Raw genomic sequence first — 17,021 nt, 5'->3', positions numbered from 1 at the left:
ACCTCGGCTGTGCACGCGGGGAGGGGCCAGGGGGCCGGGCTGTGGGAGGAGGGAGGAGGAGGAGGAGGGCGGGGGGGCGGGGGGGGGGGTGGTATGGGGCAGGAAGCCCGAGGGAGGAGCGGGCCTCCTCCCCGGGCTCGGGCTCCTTCGGCGGGCATCAGCTTCCGAGGCCCTGGGTCCCAGCCCTGGGCCCGGGCCCTGGGCCCTGTTTCCCCTGGCCAGGCCCCCGGGCTGCCCCCAGCTCCCAAGCCAACCGGCAGCCGCCCCGCCCCCCTCCCTCCCGGCGCCCCGCCCCGAGACCTGGGCTCCGCCGACCCCAACCGCCACCCCCGCCACCACCACTTCTCTCCTCGGGACCTGGGCTCCACTCCGCCCAGAAGGGCATTCCCTTCCTTCTCACCGACAACCTCCCCTTTGCCCCTGGGGCAGCGCGCCCGGGCTCAGGTGCCCCGGACGCCAGAAGGCCGACCGCCCTGGGCTTCCCGCGGCGCCGTGGGCACCCGGCTCCACGCTCCGTCTCAAGGGCGCAGCGAAGGCCACAGCGAGACTCTCTCGCTCAGCAAGACCGGCGGCGCCCCACACCGGGCCAAGAGAGGTCCCCGGGCACCCTACCCCCCACCCCCCACCCCAAAGGACCAGACCAGAGAAAGAAACCCTCGCAGGCCCCCAGGCCTGACGGGGTGTTGGGCAGGAATGGCAGCGGAACGGGACGCCTGACACCTGGGCTGCAAGTCCTCGGGCTCCCCGGGCTCCTCCGCCAGCTCCAGGGCGCCACCACCTAGGCCAAAGCCCCGCCCCAGCACCACGACCCTCCCGCCGGGGACAGGTGCCGGGCCACCGCAGCCTCCTGGGCGTGTGGTGTCTTGTCCGGGTTGGTGTGGGTGCCTCTGTGTGTGTGTAGAGTGTGTCAGTGCTGCGTGCACCCGTGTCTCTGTCCGCATCCCGGTCAGGGTCACCGTGTCTGGGGGGGGGGGAGGGGGGGAGTTGTTGGGGGGATGGAGGGTCTGTCTCTCCGGCTCTGCGTTCTTCCCGTCTGTCCAGAGGTCCCTCCGTCTGAGTCTGTCCCTGTGTTTGCCTGGGTGTCCGTGTATCTGTGTAGGTGAGCCTGCCCCTCGAGTCTCTGGGTCAGAGCCTGGTGGGGGTGGGTGGAGTGGAGAGGGGAAGCCTGGCGGAGGAAGGCGCTCGGGTCGGGGCGGCTTCGTCTGGGCTGGTGTGTGGCGTCGCCCTTGTCCTCGGGCCGGCTGGGAGCGAGGTTGGGTGGAGCGGAGCGGAGCCGAGGGGAGCAGAGCCGAGCGGAGGAGAGCACAGCAGAGAAGAGGACGGAAGGCCAGGTGGCCGGCTGCGCCAGGCCTAGGGCGGCGGGCGGGCGCTGGGGGGCGCTGAGCACTCGGCGCAAGCGCCCCGACGCACCCCCCACGCCACCTGGGAGCCCCGGCGGCGCCGGGGGCTGGGGAGTCCCGGGATGGGAGGGTGCCCGTACGTTGGTGACGCCGGGGTGCCGCCGGCTTCTGGAACCCTGGGCCGCGTGGGGGTGGGGGTCGGGGGTCGGGGGTCGGGGGTGGGCTGGGAGGCAGGCTCCAGGCCCCGGGTAGGCGGAGGGGGGTGCCGCGGCGCGCACCGAGGCCAGGAAAGCGCTCAGCAGGCTCTTAGGGCGCCCAGCTGCAGCGGCAGGCGTCTACGGCCATACCACCCTGAACGCGCCCGATCTCGTCTGATCTCGGAAGCTAAGCAGGGTCGGGCCTGGTTAGTACTTGGATGGGAGACCGCCTGGGAATACCGGGTGCTGTAGGCTTTTTTCTTCTTGGGCCTTCTTCTTTTCTTTCCCCCTTCGGCCTCCTTCCCTGGCCCTTGGCCGCCACCGCCGGGCGCCCTGCCCAAGGCGGCTGCCTCCAAACACTCCCTGAACGCCTCAGCCCCTGGCCCCCGGACCCCTGGCCACCGCAGCCCCAGCACCGCGGGCCCCTGGCCCCGAAAGGGCGGCCCGCTGCACGGGCAGGCGGCCACAACGCAGCCTTTCCACCTCCACGCCACAAGGCCCACCCGCGCCTCCGCCGGGACTGCGGGGGCTGCTGGCAGGGCGGGGCAATATTGGAGGGGGCTCAGGGGCCGGACGCAGGGGAAGGGGTGAGGACCGGGGTGAGGACCTCGGCTGTGCACGCGGGGAGGGGCCAGGGGGCCGGGCTGTGGGAGGAGGGAGGAGGAGGAGGAGGGCGGGGGGGCGGGGGGGGGGGTTGTATGGGGCAGGAAGCCCGAGGGAGGAGCGGGCCTCCTCCCCGGGCTCGGGCTCCTTCGGCGGGCATCAGCTTCCGAGGCCCTGGGTCCCAGCCCTGGGCCCGGGCCCTGGGCCCTGTTTCCCCTGGCCAGGCCCCCGGGCTGCCCCCAGCTCCCAAGCCAACCGGCAGCCGCCCCGCCCCCCTCCCTCCCGGCGCCCCGCCCCGAGACCTGGGCTCCGCCGACCCCAACCGCCACCCCCGCCACCACCACTTCTCTCCTCGGGACCTGGGCTCCACTCCGCCCAGAAGGGCATTCCCTTCCTTCTCACCGACAACCTCCCCTTTGCCCCTGGGGCAGCGCGCCCGGGCTCAGGTGCCCCGGACGCCAGAAGGCCGACCGCCCTGGGCTTCCCGCGGCGCCGTGGGCACCCGGCTCCACGCTCCGTCTCAAGGGCGCAGCGAAGGCCACAGCGAGACTCTCTCGCTCAGCAAGACCGGCGGCGCCCCACACCGGGCCAAGAGAGGTCCCCGGGCACCCTACCCCCCACCCCCCACCCCAAAGGACCAGACCAGAGAAAGAAACCCTCGCAGGCCCCCAGGCCTGACGGGGTGTTGGGCAGGAATGGCAGCGGAACGGGACGCCTGACACCTGGGCTGCAAGTCCTCGGGCTCCCCGGGCTCCTCCGCCAGCTCCAGGGCGCCACCACCTAGGCCAAAGCCCCGCCCCAGCACCACGACCCTCCCGCCGGGGACAGGTGCCGGGCCACCGCAGCCTCCTGGGCGTGTGGTGTCTTGTCCGGGTTGGTGTGGGTGCCTCTGTGTGTGTGTAGAGTGTGTCAGTGCTGCGTGCACCCGTGTCTCTGTCCGCATCCCGGTCAGGGTCACCGTGTCTGGGGGGGGGGAGGGGGGGAGTTGTTGGGGGGATGGAGGGTCTGTCTCTCCGGCTCTGCGTTCTTCCCGTCTGTCCAGAGGTCCCTCCGTCTGAGTCTGTCCCTGTGTTTGCCTGGGTGTCCGTGTATCTGTGTAGGTGAGCCTGCCCCTCGAGTCTCTGGGTCAGAGCCTGGTGGGGGTGGGTGGAGTGGAGAGGGGAAGCCTGGCGGAGGAAGGCGCTCGGGTCGGGGCGGCTTCGTCTGGGCTGGTGTGTGGCGTCGCCCTTGTCCTCGGGCCGGCTGGGAGCGAGGTTGGGTGGAGCGGAGCGGAGCCGAGGGGAGCAGAGCCGAGCGGAGGAGAGCACAGCAGAGAAGAGGACGGAAGGCCAGGTGGCCGGCTGCGCCAGGCCTAGGGCGGCGGGCGGGCGCTGGGGGGCGCTGAGCACTCGGCGCAAGCGCCCCGACGCACCCCCCACGCCACCTGGGAGCCCCGGCGGCGCCGGGGGCTGGGGAGTCCCGGGATGGGAGGGTGCCCGTACGTTGGTGACGCCGGGGTGCCGCCGGCTTCTGGAACCCTGGGCCGCGTGGGGGTGGGGGTCGGGGGTCGGGGGTCGGGGGTGGGCTGGGAGGCAGGCTCCAGGCCCCGGGTAGGCGGAGGGGGGTGCCGCGGCGCGCACCGAGGCCAGGAAAGCGCTCAGCAGGCTCTTAGGGCGCCCAGCTGCAGCGGCAGGCGTCTACGGCCATACCACCCTGAACGCGCCCGATCTCGTCTGATCTCGGAAGCTAAGCAGGGTCGGGCCTGGTTAGTACTTGGATGGGAGACCGCCTGGGAATACCGGGTGCTGTAGGCTTTTTTCTTCTTGGGCCTTCTTCTTTTCTTTCCCCCTTCGGCCTCCTTCCCTGGCCCTTGGCCGCCACCGCCGGGCGCCCTGCCCAAGGCGGCTGCCTCCAAACACTCCCTGAACGCCTCAGCCCCTGGCCCCCGGACCCCTGGCCACCGCAGCCCCAGCACCGCGGGCCCCTGGCCCCGAAAGGGCGGCCCGCTGCACGGGCAGGCGGCCACAACGCAGCCTTTCCACCTCCACGCCACAAGGCCCACCCGCGCCTCCGCCGGGACTGCGGGGGCTGCTGGCAGGGCGGGGCAATATTGGAGGGGGCTCAGGGGCCGGACGCAGGGGAAGGGGTGAGGACCGGGGTGAGGACCTCGGCTGTGCACGCGGGGAGGGGCCAGGGGGCCGGGCTGTGGGAGGAGGGAGGAGGAGGAGGAGGGCGGGGGGGCGGGGGGGGGGGGTGGTATGGGGCAGGAAGCCCGAGGGAGGAGCGGGCCTCCTCCCCGGGCTCGGGCTCCTTCGGCGGGCATCAGCTTCCGAGGCCCTGGGTCCCAGCCCTGGGCCCGGGCCCTGGGCCCTGTTTCCCCTGGCCAGGCCCCCGGGCTGCCCCCAGCTCCCAAGCCAACCGGCAGCCGCCCCGCCCCCCTCCCTCCCGGCGCCCCGCCCCGAGACCTGGGCTCCGCCGACCCCAACCGCCACCCCCGCCACCACCACTTCTCTCCTCGGGACCTGGGCTCCACTCCGCCCAGAAGGGCATTCCCTTCCTTCTCACCGACAACCTCCCCTTTGCCCCTGGGGCAGCGCGCCCGGGCTCAGGTGCCCCGGACGCCAGAAGGCCGACCGCCCTGGGCTTCCCGCGGCGCCGTGGGCACCCGGCTCCACGCTCCGTCTCAAGGGCGCAGCGAAGGCCACAGCGAGACTCTCTCGCTCAGCAAGACCGGCGGCGCCCCACACCGGGCCAAGAGAGGTCCCCGGGCACCCTACCCCCCACCCCCCACCCCAAAGGACCAGACCAGAGAAAGAAACCCTCGCAGGCCCCCAGGCCTGACGGGGTGTTGGGCAGGAATGGCAGCGGAACGGGACGCCTGACACCTGGGCTGCAAGTCCTCGGGCTCCCCGGGCTCCTCCGCCAGCTCCAGGGCGCCACCACCTAGGCCAAAGCCCCGCCCCAGCACCACGACCCTCCCGCCGGGGACAGGTGCCGGGCCACCGCAGCCTCCTGGGCGTGTGGTGTCTTGTCCGGGTTGGTGTGGGTGCCTCTGTGTGTGTGTAGAGTGTGTCAGTGTTGCGTGCACCCGTGTCTCTGTCCGCATCCCGGTCAGGGTCACCGTGTCTGGGGGGGGGGGGAGGGGGGGAGTTGTTGGGGGGATGGAGGGTCTGTCTCTCCGGCTCTGCGTTCTTCCCGTCTGTCCAGAGGTCCCTCCGTCTGAGTCTGTCCCTGTGTTTGCCTGGGTGTCCGTGTATCTGTGTAGGTGAGCCTGCCCCTCGAGTCTCTGGGTCAGAGCCTGGTGGGGGTGGGTGGAGTGGAGAGGGGAAGCCTGGCGGAGGAAGGCGCTCGGGTCGGGGCGGCTTCGTCTGGGCTGGTGTGTGGCGTCGCCCTTGTCCTCGGGCCGGCTGGGAGCGAGGTTGGGTGGAGCGGAGCGGAGCCGAGGGGAGCAGAGCCGAGCGGAGGAGAGCACAGCAGAGAAGAGGACGGAAGGCCAGGTGGCCGGCTGCGCCAGGCCTAGGGCGGCGGGCGGGCGCTGGGGGGCGCTGAGCACTCGGCGCAAGCGCCCCGACGCACCCCCCACGCCACCTGGGAGCCCCGGCGGCGCCGGGGGCTGGGGAGTCCCGGGATGGGAGGGTGCCCGTACGTTGGTGACGCCGGGGTGCCGCCGGCTTCTGGAACCCTGGGCCGCGTGGGGGTGGGGGTCGGGGGTCGGGGGTCGGGGGTGGGCTGGGAGGCAGGCTCCAGGCCCCGGGTAGGCGGAGGGGGGTGCCGCGGCGCGCACCGAGGCCAGGAGAGCGCTCAGCAGGCTCTTAGGGCGCCCAGCTGCAGCGGCAGGCGTCTACGGCCATACCACCCTGAACGCGCCCGATCTCGTCTGATCTCGGAAGCTAAGCAGGGTCGGGCCTGGTTAGTACTTGGATGGGAGACCGCCTGGGAATACCGGGTGCTGTAGGCTTTTTTCTTCTTGGGCCTTCTTCTTTTCTTTCCCCCTTCGGCCTCCTTCCCTGGCCCTTGGCCGCCACCGCCGGGCGCCCTGCCCAAGGCGGCTGCCTCCAAACACTCCCTGAACGCCTCAGCCCCTGGCCCCCGGACCCCTGGCCACCGCAGCCCCAGCACCGCGGGCCCCTGGCCCCGAAAGGGCGGCCCGCTGCACGGGCAGGCGGCCACAACGCAGCCTTTCCACCTCCACGCCACAAGGCCCACCCGCGCCTCCGCCGGGACTGCGGGGGCTGCTGGCAGGGCGGGGCAATATTGGAGGGGGCTCAGGGGCCGGACGCAGGGGAAGGGGTGAGGACCGGGGTGAGGACCTCGGCTGTGCACGCGGGGAGGGGCCAGGGGGCCGGGCTGTGGGAGGAGGGAGGAGGAGGAGGAGGGCGGGGGCGCGGGGGGGGGGTGGTATGGGGCAGGAAGCCCGAGGGAGGAGCGGGCCTCCTCCCCGGGCTCGGGCTCCTTCGGCGGGCATCAGCTTCCGAGGCCCTGGGTCCCAGCCCTGGGCCCGGGCCCTGGGCCCTGTTTCCCCTGGCCAGGCCCCCGGGCTGCCCCCAGCTCCCAAGCCAACCGGCAGCCGCCCCGCCCCCCTCCCTCCCGGCGCCCCGCCCCGAGACCTGGGCTCCGCCGACCCCAACCGCCACCCCCGCCACCACCACTTCTCTCCTCGGGACCTGGGCTCCACTCCGCCCAGAAGGGCATTCCCTTCCTTCTCACCGACAACCTCCCCTTTGCCCCTGGGGCAGCGCGCCCGGGCTCAGGTGCCCCGGACGCCAGAAGGCCGACCGCCCTGGGCTTCCCGCGGCGCCGTGGGCACCCGGCTCCACGCTCCGTCTCAAGGGCGCAGCGAAGGCCACAGCGAGACTCTCTCGCTCAGCAAGACCGGCGGCGCCCCACACCGGGCCAAGAGAGGTCCCCGGGCACCCTACCCCCCACCCCCCACCCCAAAGGACCAGACCAGAGAAAGAAACCCTCGCAGGCCCCCAGGCCTGACGGGGTGTTGGGCAGGAATGGCAGCGGAACGGGACGCCTGACACCTGGGCTGCAAGTCCTCGAGCTCCCCGGGCTCCTCCGCCAGCTCCAGGGCGCCACCACCTAGGCCAAAGCCCCGCCCCAGCACCACGACCCTCCCGCCGGGGACAGGTGCCGGGCCACCGCAGCCTCCTGGGCGTGTGGTGTCTTGTCCGGGTTGGTGTGGGTGCCTCTGTGTGTGTGTAGAGTGTGTCAGTGTTGCGTGCACCCGTGTCTCTGTCCGCATCCCGGTCAGGGTCACCGTGTCTGGGGGGGGGGGGGGAGGGGGGGAGTTGTTGGGGGGATGGAGGGTCTGTCTCTCCGGCTCTGCGTTCTTCCCGTCTGTCCAGAGGTCCCTCCGTCTGAGTCTGTCCCTGTGTTTGCCTGGGTGTCCGTGTATCTGTGTAGGTGAGCCTGCCCCTCGAGTCTCTGGGTCAGAGCCTGGTGGGGGTGGGTGGAGTGGAGAGGGGAAGCCTGGCGGAGGAAGGCGCTCGGGTCGGGGCGGCTTCGTCTGGGCTGGTGTGTGGCGTCGCCCTTGTCCTCGGGCCGGCTGGGAGCGAGGTTGGGTGGAGCGGAGCGGAGCCGAGGGGAGCAGAGCCGAGCGGAGGAGAGCACAGCAGAGAAGAGGACGGAAGGCCAGGTGGCCGGCTGCGCCAGGCCTAGGGCTGCGGGCGGGCGCTGGGGGGCGCTGAGCACTCGGCGCAAGCGCCCCGACGCACCCCCCACGCCACCTGGGAGCCCCGGCGGCGCCGGGGGCTGGGGAGTCCCGGGATGGGAGGGTGCCCGTACGTTGGTGACGCCGGGGTGCCGCCGGCTTCTGTAACCCTGGGCCGCGTGGGGGTGGGGGTCGGGGGTCGGGGGTCGGGGGTGGGCTGGGAGGCAGGCTCCAGGCCCCGGGTAGGCGGAGGGGGGTGCCGCGGCGCGCACCGAGGCCAGGAAAGCGCTCAGCAGGCTCTTAGGGCGCCCAGCTGCAGCGGCAGGCGTCTACGGCCCTACCACCCTGAACGCGCCCAATCTCGTCTGATCTCGGAAGCTAAGCAGGGTCGGGCCTGGTTAGTACTTGGATGGGAGACCGCCTGGGAATACCGGGTGCTGTAGGCTTTTTTCTTCTTGGGCCTTCTTCTTTTCTTTCCCCCTTCGGCCTCCTTCCCTGGCCCTTGGCCGCCACCGCCGGGCGCCCTGCCCAAGGCGGCTGCCTCCAAACACTCCCTGAACGCCTCAGCCCCTGGCCCCCGGACCCCTGGCCACCGCAGCCCCAGCACCGCGGGCCCCTGGCCCCGAAAGGGCGGCCCGCTGCACGGGCAGGCGGCCACAACGCAGCCTTTCCACCTCCACGCCACAAGGCCCACCCGCGCCTCCGCCGGGACTGCGGGGGCTGCTGGCAGGGCGGGGCAATATTGGAGGGGGCTCAGGGGCCGGACGCAGGGGAAGGGGTGAGGACCGGGGTGAGGACCTCGGCTGTGCACGCGGGGAGGGGCCAGGGGGCCGGGCTGTGGGAGGAGGGAGGAGGAGGAGGAGGGCGGGGGGGCGGGGGGGGGGGGTGGTATGGGGCAGGAAGCCCGAGGGAGGAGCGGGCCTCCTCCCCGGGCTCGGGCTCCTTCGGCGGGCATCAGCTTCCGAGGCCCTGGGTCCCAGCCCTGGGCCCGGGCCCTGGGCCCTGTTTCCCCTGGCCAGGCCCCCGGGCTGCCCCCAGCTCCCAAGCCAACCGGCAGCCGCCCCGCCCCCCTCCCTCCCGGCGCCCCGCCCCGAGACCTGGGCTCCGCCGACCCCAACCGCCACCCCCGCCACCACCACTTCTCTCCTCGGGACCTGGGCTCCACTCCGCCCAGAAGGGCATTCCCTTCCTTCTCACCGACAACCTCCCCTTTGCCCCTGGGGCAGCGCGCCCGGGCTCAGGTGCCCCGGACGCCAGAAGGCCGACCGCCCTGGGCTTCCCGCGGCGCCGTGGGCACCCGGCTCCACGCTCCGTCTCAAGGGCGCAGCGAAGGCCACAGCGAGACTCTCTCGCTCAGCAAGACCGGCGGCGCCCCACACCGGGCCAAGAGAGGTCCCCGGGCACCCTACCCCCCACCCCCCACCCCAAAGGACCAGACCAGAGAAAGAAACCCTCGCAGGCCCCCAGGCCTGACGGGGTGTTGGGCAGGAATGGCAGCGGAACGGGACGCCTGACACCTGGGCTGCAAGTCCTCGGGCTCCCCGGGCTCCTCCGCCAGCTCCAGGGCGCCACCACCTAGGCCAAAGCCCCGCCCCAGCACCACGACCCTCCCGCCGGGGACAGGTGCCGGGCCACCGCAGCCTCCTGGGCGTGTGGTGTCTTGTCCGGGTTGGTGTGGGTGCCTCTGTGTGTGTGTAGAGTGTGTCAGTGCTGCGTGCACCCGTGTCTCTGTCCGCATCCCGGTCAGGGTCACCGTGTCTGGGGGGGGGGAGGGGGGGAGTTGTTGGGGGGATGGAGGGTCTGTCTCTCCGGCTCTGCGTTCTTCCCGTCTGTCCAGAGGTCCCTCCGTCTGAGTCTGTCCCTGTGTTTGCCTGGGTGTCCGTGTATCTGTGTAGGTGAGCCTGCCCCTCGAGTCTCTGGGTCAGAGCCTGGTGGGGGTGGGTGGAGTGGAGAGGGGAAGCCTGGCGGAGGAAGGCGCTCGGGTCGGGGCGGCTTCGTCTGGGCTGGTGTGTGGCGTCGCCCTTGTCCTCGGGCCGGCTGGGAGCGAGGTTGGGTGGAGCGGAGCGGAGCCGAGGGGAGCAGAGCCGAGCGGAGGAGAGCACAGCAGAGAAGAGGACGGAAGGCCAGGTGGCCGGCTGCGCCAGGCCTAGGGCGGCGGGCGGGCGCTGGGGGGCGCTGAGCACTCGGCGCAAGCGCCCCGACGCACCCCCCACGCCACCTGGGAGCCCCGGCGGCGCCGGGGGCTGGGGAGTCCCGGGATGGGAGGGTGCCCGTACGTTGGTGACGCCGGGGTGCCGCCGGCTTCTGGAACCCTGGGCCGCGTGGGGGTGGGGGTCGGGGGTCGGGGGTCGGGGGTGGGCTGGGAGGCAGGCTCCAGGCCCCGGGTAGGCGGAGGGGGGTGCCGCGGCGCGCACCGAGGCCAGGAAAGCGCTCAGCAGGCTCTTAGGGCGCCCAGCTGCAGCGGCAGGCGTCTACGGCCATACCACCCTGAACGCGCCCGATCTCGTCTGATCTCGGAAGCTAAGCAGGGTCGGGCCTGGTTAGTACTTGGATGGGAGACCGCCTGGGAATACCGGGTGCTGTAGGCTTTTTTCTTCTTGGGCCTTCTTCTTTTCTTTCCCCCTTCGGCCTCCTTCCCTGGCCCTTGGCCGCCACCGCCGGGCGCCCTGCCCAAGGCGGCTGCCTCCAAACACTCCCTGAACGCCTCAGCCCCTGGCCCCCGGACCCCTGGCCACCGCAGCCCCAGCACCGCGGGCCCCTGGCCCCGAAAGGGCGGCCCGCTGCACGGGCAGGCGGCCACAACGCAGCCTTTCCACCTCCACGCCACAAGGCCCACCCGCGCCTCCGCCGGGACTGCGGGGGCTGCTGGCAGGGCGGGGCAATATTGGAGGGGGCTCAGGGGCCGGACGCAGGGGAAGGGGTGAGGACCGGGGTGAGGACCTCGGCTGTGCACGCGGGGAGGGGCCAGGGGGCCGGGCTGTGGGAGGAGGGAGGAGGAGGAGGAGGGCGGGGGGGCGGGGGGGTGGGGTGGTATGGGGCAGGAAGCCCGAGGGAGGAGCGGGCCTCCTCCCCGGGCTCGGGCTCCTTCGGCGGGCATCAGCTTCCGAGGCCCTGGGTCGCAGCCCTGGGCCCGGGCCCTGGGCCCTGTTTCCCCTGGCCAGGCCCCCGGGCTGCCCCCAGCTCCCAAGCCAACCGGCAGCCGCCCCGCCCCCCTCCCTCCCGGCGCCCCGCCCCGAGACCTGGGCTCCGCCGACCCCAACCGCCACCCCCGCCACCACCACTTCTCTCCTCGGGACCTGGGCTCCACTCCGCCCAGAAGGGCATTCCCTTCCTTCTCACCGACAACCTCCCCTTTGCCCCTGGGGCAGCGCGCCCGGGCTCAGGTGCCCCGGACGCCAGAAGGCCGACCGCCCTGGGCTTCCCGCGGCGCCGTGGGCACCCGGCTCCACGCTCCGTCTCAAGGGCGCAGCGAAGGCCACAGCGAGACTCTCTCGCTCAGCAAGACCGGCGGCGCCCCACACCGGGCCAAGAGAGGTCCCCGGGCACCCTACCCCCCACCCCCCACCCCAAAGGACCAGACCAGAGAAAGAAACCCTCGCAGGCCCCCAGGCCTGACGGGGTGTTGGGCAGGAATGGCAGCGGAACGGGACGCCTGACACCTGGGCTGCAAGTCCTCGGGCTCCCCGGGCTCCTCCGCCAGCTCCAGGGCGCCACCACCTAGGCCAAAGCCCCGCCCCAGCACCACGACCCTCCCGCCGGGGACAGGTGCCGGGCCACCGCAGCCTCCTGGGCGTGTGGTGTCTTGTCCGGGTTGGTGTGGGTGCCTCTGTGTGTGTGTAGAGTGTGTCAGTGCTGCGTGCACCCGTGTCTCTGTCCGCATCCCGGTCAGGGTCACCGTGTCTGGGGGGGGGGGGAGGGGGGGAGTTGTTGGGGGGATGGAGGGTCTGTCTCTCCGGCTCTGCGTTCTTCCCGTCTGTCCAGAGGTCCCTCCGTCTGAGTCTGTCCCTGTGTTTGCCTGGGTGTCCGTGTATCTGTGTAGGTGAGCCTGCCCCTCGAGTCTCTGGGTCAGAGCCTGGTGGGGGTGGGTGGAGTGGAGAGGGGAAGCCTGGCGGAGGAAGGCGCTCGGGTCGGGGCGGCTTCGTCTGGGCTGGTGTGTGGCGTCGCCCTTGTCCTCGGGCCGGCTGGGAGCGAGGTTGGGTGGAGCGGAGCGGAGCCGAGGGGAGCAGAGCCGAGCGGAGGAGAGCACAGCAGAGAAGAGGACGGAAGGCCAGGTGGCCGGCTGCGCCAGGCCTAGGGCGGCGGGCGGGCGCTGGGGGGCGCTGAGCACTCGGCGCAAGCGCCCCGACGCACCCCCCACGCCACCTGGGAGCCCCGGCGGCGCCGGGGGCTGGGGAGTCCCGGGATGGGAGGGTGCCCGTACGTTGGTGACGCCGGGGTGCCGCCGGCTTCTGGAACCCTGGGCCGCGTGGGGGTGGGGGTCGGGGGTCGGGGGTCGGGGGTGGGCTGGGAGGCAGGCTCCAGGCCCCGGGTAGGCGGAGGGGGGTGCCGCGGCGCGCACCGAGGCCAGGAAAGCGCTCAGCAGGCTCTTAGGGCGCCCAGCTGCAGCGGCAGGCGTCTACGGCCATACCACCCTGAACGCGCCCGATCTCGTCTGATCTCGGAAGCTAAGCAGGGTCGGGCCTGGTTAGTACTTGGATGGGAGACCGCCTGGGAATACCGGGTGCTGTAGGCTTTTTTCTTCTTGGGCCTTCTTCTTTTCTTTCCCCCTTCGGCCTCCTTCCCTGGCCCTTGGCCGCCACCGCCGGGCGCCCTGCCCAAGGCGGCTGCCTCCAAACACTCCCTGAACGCCTCAGCCCCTGGCCCCCGGACCCCTGGCCACCGCAGCCCCAGCACCGCGGGCCCCTGGCCCCGAAAGGGCGGCCCGCTGCACGGGCAGGCGGCCACAACGCAGCCTTTCCACCTCCACGCCACAAGGCCCACCCGCGCCTCCGCCGGGACTGCGGGGGCTGCTGGCAGGGCGGGGCAATATTGGAGGGGGCTCAGGGGCCGGACGCAGGGGAAGGGGTGAGGACCGGGGTGAGGACCTCGGCTGTGCACGCGGGGAGGGGCCAGGGGGCCGGGCTGTGGGAGGAGGGAGGAGGAGGAGGAGGGCGGGGGGGCGGGGGGGGGGGTGGTATGGGGCAGGAAGCCCGAGGGAGGAGCGGGCCTCCTCCCCGGGCTCGGGCTCCTTCGGCGGGCATCAGCTTCCGAGGCCCTGGGTCCCAGCCCTGGGCCCGGGCCCTGGGCCCTGTTTCCCCTGGCCAGGCCCCCGGGCTGCCCCCAGCTCCCAAGCCAACCGGCAGCCGCCCCGCCCCCCTCCCTCCCGGCGCCCCGCCCCGAGACCTGGGCTCCGCCGACCCCAACCGCCACCCCCGCCACCACCACTTCTCTCCTCGGGACCTGGGCTCCACTCCGCCCAGAAGGGCATTCCCTTCCTTCTCACCGACAACCTCCCCTTTGCCCCTGGGGCAGCGCGCCCGGGCTCAGGTGCCCCGGACGCCAGAAGGCCGACCGCCCTGGGCTTCCCGCGGCGCCGTGGGCACCCGGCTCCACGCTCCGTCTCAAGGGCGCAGCGAAGGCCACAGCGAGACTCTCTCGCTCAGCAAGACCGGCGGCGCCCCACACCGGGCCAAGAGAGGTCCCCGGGCACCCTACCCCCCACCCCCCACCCCAAAGGACCAGACCAGAGAAAGAAACCCTCGCAGGCCCCCAGGCCTGACGGGGTGTTGGGCAGGAATGGCAGCGGAACGGGACGCCTGACACCTGGGCTGCAAGTCCTCGGGCTCCCCGGGCTCCTCCGCCAGCTCCAGGGCGCCACCACCTAGGCCAAAGCCCCGCCCCAGCACCACGACCCTCCCGCCGGGGACAGGTGCCGGGCCACCGCAGCCTCCTGGGCGTGTGGTGTCTTGTCCGGGTTGGTGTGGGTGCCTCTGTGTGTGTGTAGAGTGTGTCAGTGTTGCGTGCACCCGTGTCTCTGTCCGCATCCCGGTCAGGGTCACCGTGTCTGGGGGGGGGGGGGAGGGGGGGAGTTGTTGGGGGGATGGAGGGTCTGTCTCTCCGGCTCTGCGTTCTTCCCGTCTGTCCAGAGGTCCCTCCGTCTGAGTCTGTCCCTGTGTTTGCCTGGGTGTCCGTGTATCTGTGTAGGTGAGCCTGCCCCTCGAGTCTCTGGGTCAGAGCCTGGTGGGGGTGGGTGGAGTGGAGAGGGAAGCCTGGCGGAGGAAGGCGCTCGGGTCGGGGCGGCTTCGTCTGGGCTGGTGTGTGGCGTCGCCCTTGTCCTCGGGCCGGCTGGGAGCGAGGTTGGGTGGAGCGGAGCGGAGCCGAGGGGAGCAGAGCGGAGCGGAGGAGAGCACAGCAGAGAAGAGGACGGAAGGCCAGGTGGCCGGCTGCGCCAGGCCTAGGGCGGCGGGCGGGCGCTGGGGGGCGCTGAGCACTCGGCGCAAGCGCCCCGACGCACCCCCCACGCCACCTGGGAGCCCCGGCGGCGCCGGGGGCTGGGGAGTCCCGGGATGGGAGGGTGCCCGTACGTTGGTGAGGCCGGGGTGCCGCCGGCTTCTGGAACCCTGGGCCGCGTGGGGGTGGGGGTCGGGGGTCGGGGGTCGGGGGTGGGCTGGGAGGCAGGCTCCAGGCCCCGGGTAGGCGGAGGGGGGTGCCGCGGCGCGCACCGAGGCCAGGAAAGCGCTCAGCAGGCTCTTAGGGCGCCCAGCTGCAGCGGCAGGCGTCTACGGCCATACCACCCTGAACGCGCCCGATCTCGTCTGATCTCGGAAGCTAAGCAGGGTCGGGCCTGGCTAGTACTTGGATGGGAGACCGCCTGGGAATACCGGGTGCTGTAGGCTTTTTTCTTCTTGGGCCTTCTTCTTTTCTTTCCCCCTTCGGCCTCCTTCCCTGGCCCTTGGCCGCCACCGCCGGGCGCCCTGCCCAAGGCGGCTGCCTCCAAACACTCCCTGAACGCCTCAGCCCCTGGCCCCCGGACCCCTGGCCACCGCAGCCCCAGCACCGCGGGCCCCTGGCCCCGAAAGGGCGGCCCGCTGCACGGGCAGGCGGCCACAACGCAGCCTTTCCACCTCCACGCCACAAGGCCCACCCGCGCCTCCGCCGGGACTGCGGGGGCTGCTGGCAGGGCGGGGCAATATTGGAGGGGGCTCAGGGGCCGGACGCAGGGGAAGGGGTGAGGACCGGGGTGAGGACCTCGGCTGTGCACGCGGGGAGGGGCCAGGGGGCCGGGCTGTGGGAGGAGGGAGGAGGAGGAGGAGGGCGGGGGGGCGGGGGGGGGGGGGTGGTATGGGGCAGGAAGCCCGAGGGAGGAGCGGGCCTCCTCCCCGGGCTCGGGCTCCTTCGGCGGGCATCAGCTTCCGAGGCCCTGGGTCCCAGCCCTGGGCCCGGGCCCTGGGCCCTGTTTCCCCTGGCCAGGCCCCCGGGCTGCCCCCAGCTCCCAAGCCAACCGGCAGCCGCCCCGCCCCCCTCCCTCCCGGCGCCCCGCCCCGAGACCTGGGCTCCGCCGACCCCAACCGCCACCCCCGCCACCACCACTTCTCTCCTCGGGACCTGGGCTCCACTCCGCCCAGAAGGGCATTCCCTTCCTTCTCACCGACAACCTCCCCTTTGCCCCTGGGGCAGCGCCCCCGGGCTCAGGTGCCCCGGACGCCAGAAGGCCGACCGCCCTGGGCTTCCCGCGGCGCCGTGGGCACCCGGCTCCACGCTCCGTCTCAAGGGCGCAGCGAAGGCCACAGCGAGACTCTCTCGCTCAGCAAGACCGGCGGCGCCCCACACCGGGCCAAGAGAGGTCCCCGGGCACCCTACCCCCCACCCCCCACCCCAAAGGACCAGACCAGAGAAAGAAACCCTCGCAGGCCCCCAGGCCTGACGGGGTGTTGGGCAGGAATGGCAGCGGAACGGGACGCCTGACACCTGGGCTGCAAGTCCTCGGGCTCCCCGGGCTCCTCCGCCAGCTCCAGGGCGCCACCACCTAGGCCAAAGCCCCGCCCCAGCACCACGACCCTCCCGCCGGGGACAGGTGCCGGGCCACCGCAGCCTCCTGGGCGTGTGGTGTCTTGTCCGGGTTGGTGTGGGTGCCTCTGTGTGTGTGTAGAGTGTGTCAGTGTTGCGTGCACCCGTGTCTCTGTCCGCATCCCGGTCAGGGTCACCGTGTCTGGGGGGGGGGGGAGGGGGGGAGTTGTTGGGGGGATGGAGGGTCTGTCTCTCCGGCTCTGCGTTCTTCCCGTCTGTCCAGAGGTCCCTCCGTCTGAGTCTGTCCCTGTGTTTGCCTGGGTGTCCGTGTATCTGTGTAGGTGAGCCTGCCCCTCGAGTCTCTGGGTCAGAGCCTGGTGGGGGTGGGTGGAGTGGAGAGGGGAAGCCTGGCGGAGGAAGGCGCTCGGGTCGGGGCGGCTTCGTCTGGGCTGGTGTGTGGCGTCGCCCTTGTCCTCGGGCCGGCTGGGAGCGAGGTTGGGTGGAGCGGAGCGGAGCCGAGGGGAGCAGAGCCGAGCGGAGGAGAGCACAGCAGAGAAGAGGACGGAAGGCCAGGTGGCCGGCTGCGCCAGGCCTAGGGCGGCGGGCGGGCGCTGGGGGGCGCTGAGCACTCGGCGCAAGCGCCCCGACGCACCCCCCACGCCACCTGGGAGCCCCGGCGGCGCCGGGGGCTGGGGAGTCCCGGGATGGGAGGGTGCCCGTACGTTGGTGACGCCGGGGTGCCGCCGGCTTCTGGAACCCTGGGCCGCGTGGGGGTGGGTGTGGGGGTGGGCGTGGGTGTGGGGGTGGGGGTGGGCCCCGCCCCGAGATCTGGGCTCACCAGTTGGAGCTTCTGAGTTAAGTTGCCTTGTCCAGTCCCTTGGGCTGCAAAACGTGTAATCGCGCTTCAGGTGCAGTCTCCTCAGTTCAGTATGTTCCCAAGTGAAGGGAAGAATTGAGAAGAAGGGCGTACTAGAAGCTTGTTGGATACTCCGAGTTAAGGGCACGCAAAGATGCTGCGGCTTCCAAAACGTGAACGCGACTTCAAGGGAGGATTCCCAAAGGGCAGTTTGCTCCCGGCTGTGCAAAGGACTTGGAACCTGGGGCGCCCGCGAGGCAAGTTGCACACTGCGCGTTAAGTGCAGGCCCAGACCCTTATGCTTCCACAACGTAAACTCGACCTGAAGTGAAGTTTCCTATGTGGCAGCGTGTTCCCTGCTGTGGAAAGAAGTTAGAACAAGGCCGCATTGGAGGCAAGTTGGA

General features: G+C 72.2%; 7 non-coding genes across 7 annotated transcripts; all 7 read left to right on the top strand.

Moving 5' to 3' along the window:
* The first annotated feature begins 1,673 nt into the window (after nt 1-1,673).
* On the top strand, nt 1,674-1,792 carry LOC123936571. Its single transcript, XR_006817369.1, has one exon. It is a non-coding gene; the product is annotated as a 5S ribosomal RNA (ribosomal RNA).
* A 2,022-nt stretch (nt 1,793-3,814) lies between these two features.
* Nucleotides 3,815-3,933, top strand: LOC123936570. The gene has a single exon (XR_006817368.1). It is a non-coding gene; the product is annotated as a 5S ribosomal RNA (ribosomal RNA).
* A 2,025-nt stretch (nt 3,934-5,958) lies between these two features.
* On the top strand, nt 5,959-6,077 carry LOC123936569. Its single transcript, XR_006817367.1, has one exon. It is a non-coding gene; the product is annotated as a 5S ribosomal RNA (ribosomal RNA).
* A 2,025-nt stretch (nt 6,078-8,102) lies between these two features.
* LOC123936567 lies at nt 8,103-8,221 on the top strand. Its single transcript, XR_006817365.1, has one exon. It is a non-coding gene; the product is annotated as a 5S ribosomal RNA (ribosomal RNA).
* A 2,023-nt stretch (nt 8,222-10,244) lies between these two features.
* On the top strand, nt 10,245-10,363 carry LOC123936568. The gene has a single exon (XR_006817366.1). It is a non-coding gene; the product is annotated as a 5S ribosomal RNA (ribosomal RNA).
* Nucleotides 10,364-12,388: 2,025 nt separating this feature from the next.
* LOC123936565 lies at nt 12,389-12,507 on the top strand. Its single transcript, XR_006817363.1, has one exon. It is a non-coding gene; the product is annotated as a 5S ribosomal RNA (ribosomal RNA).
* A 2,024-nt stretch (nt 12,508-14,531) lies between these two features.
* On the top strand, nt 14,532-14,650 carry LOC123936566. Its single transcript, XR_006817364.1, has one exon. It is a non-coding gene; the product is annotated as a 5S ribosomal RNA (ribosomal RNA).
* Nucleotides 14,651-17,021: the final 2,371 nt, after the last annotated feature.

Source organism: Meles meles, unplaced genomic scaffold (genome assembly GCF_922984935.1).
Source record: "Meles meles unplaced genomic scaffold, mMelMel3.1 paternal haplotype, whole genome shotgun sequence".
Lineage (NCBI taxonomy): Eukaryota > Metazoa > Chordata > Mammalia > Carnivora > Mustelidae > Meles > Meles meles.
Note: the sequence above shows the minus strand (reverse complement) of the source record. Positions and strands in the feature narration are given on the sequence as shown.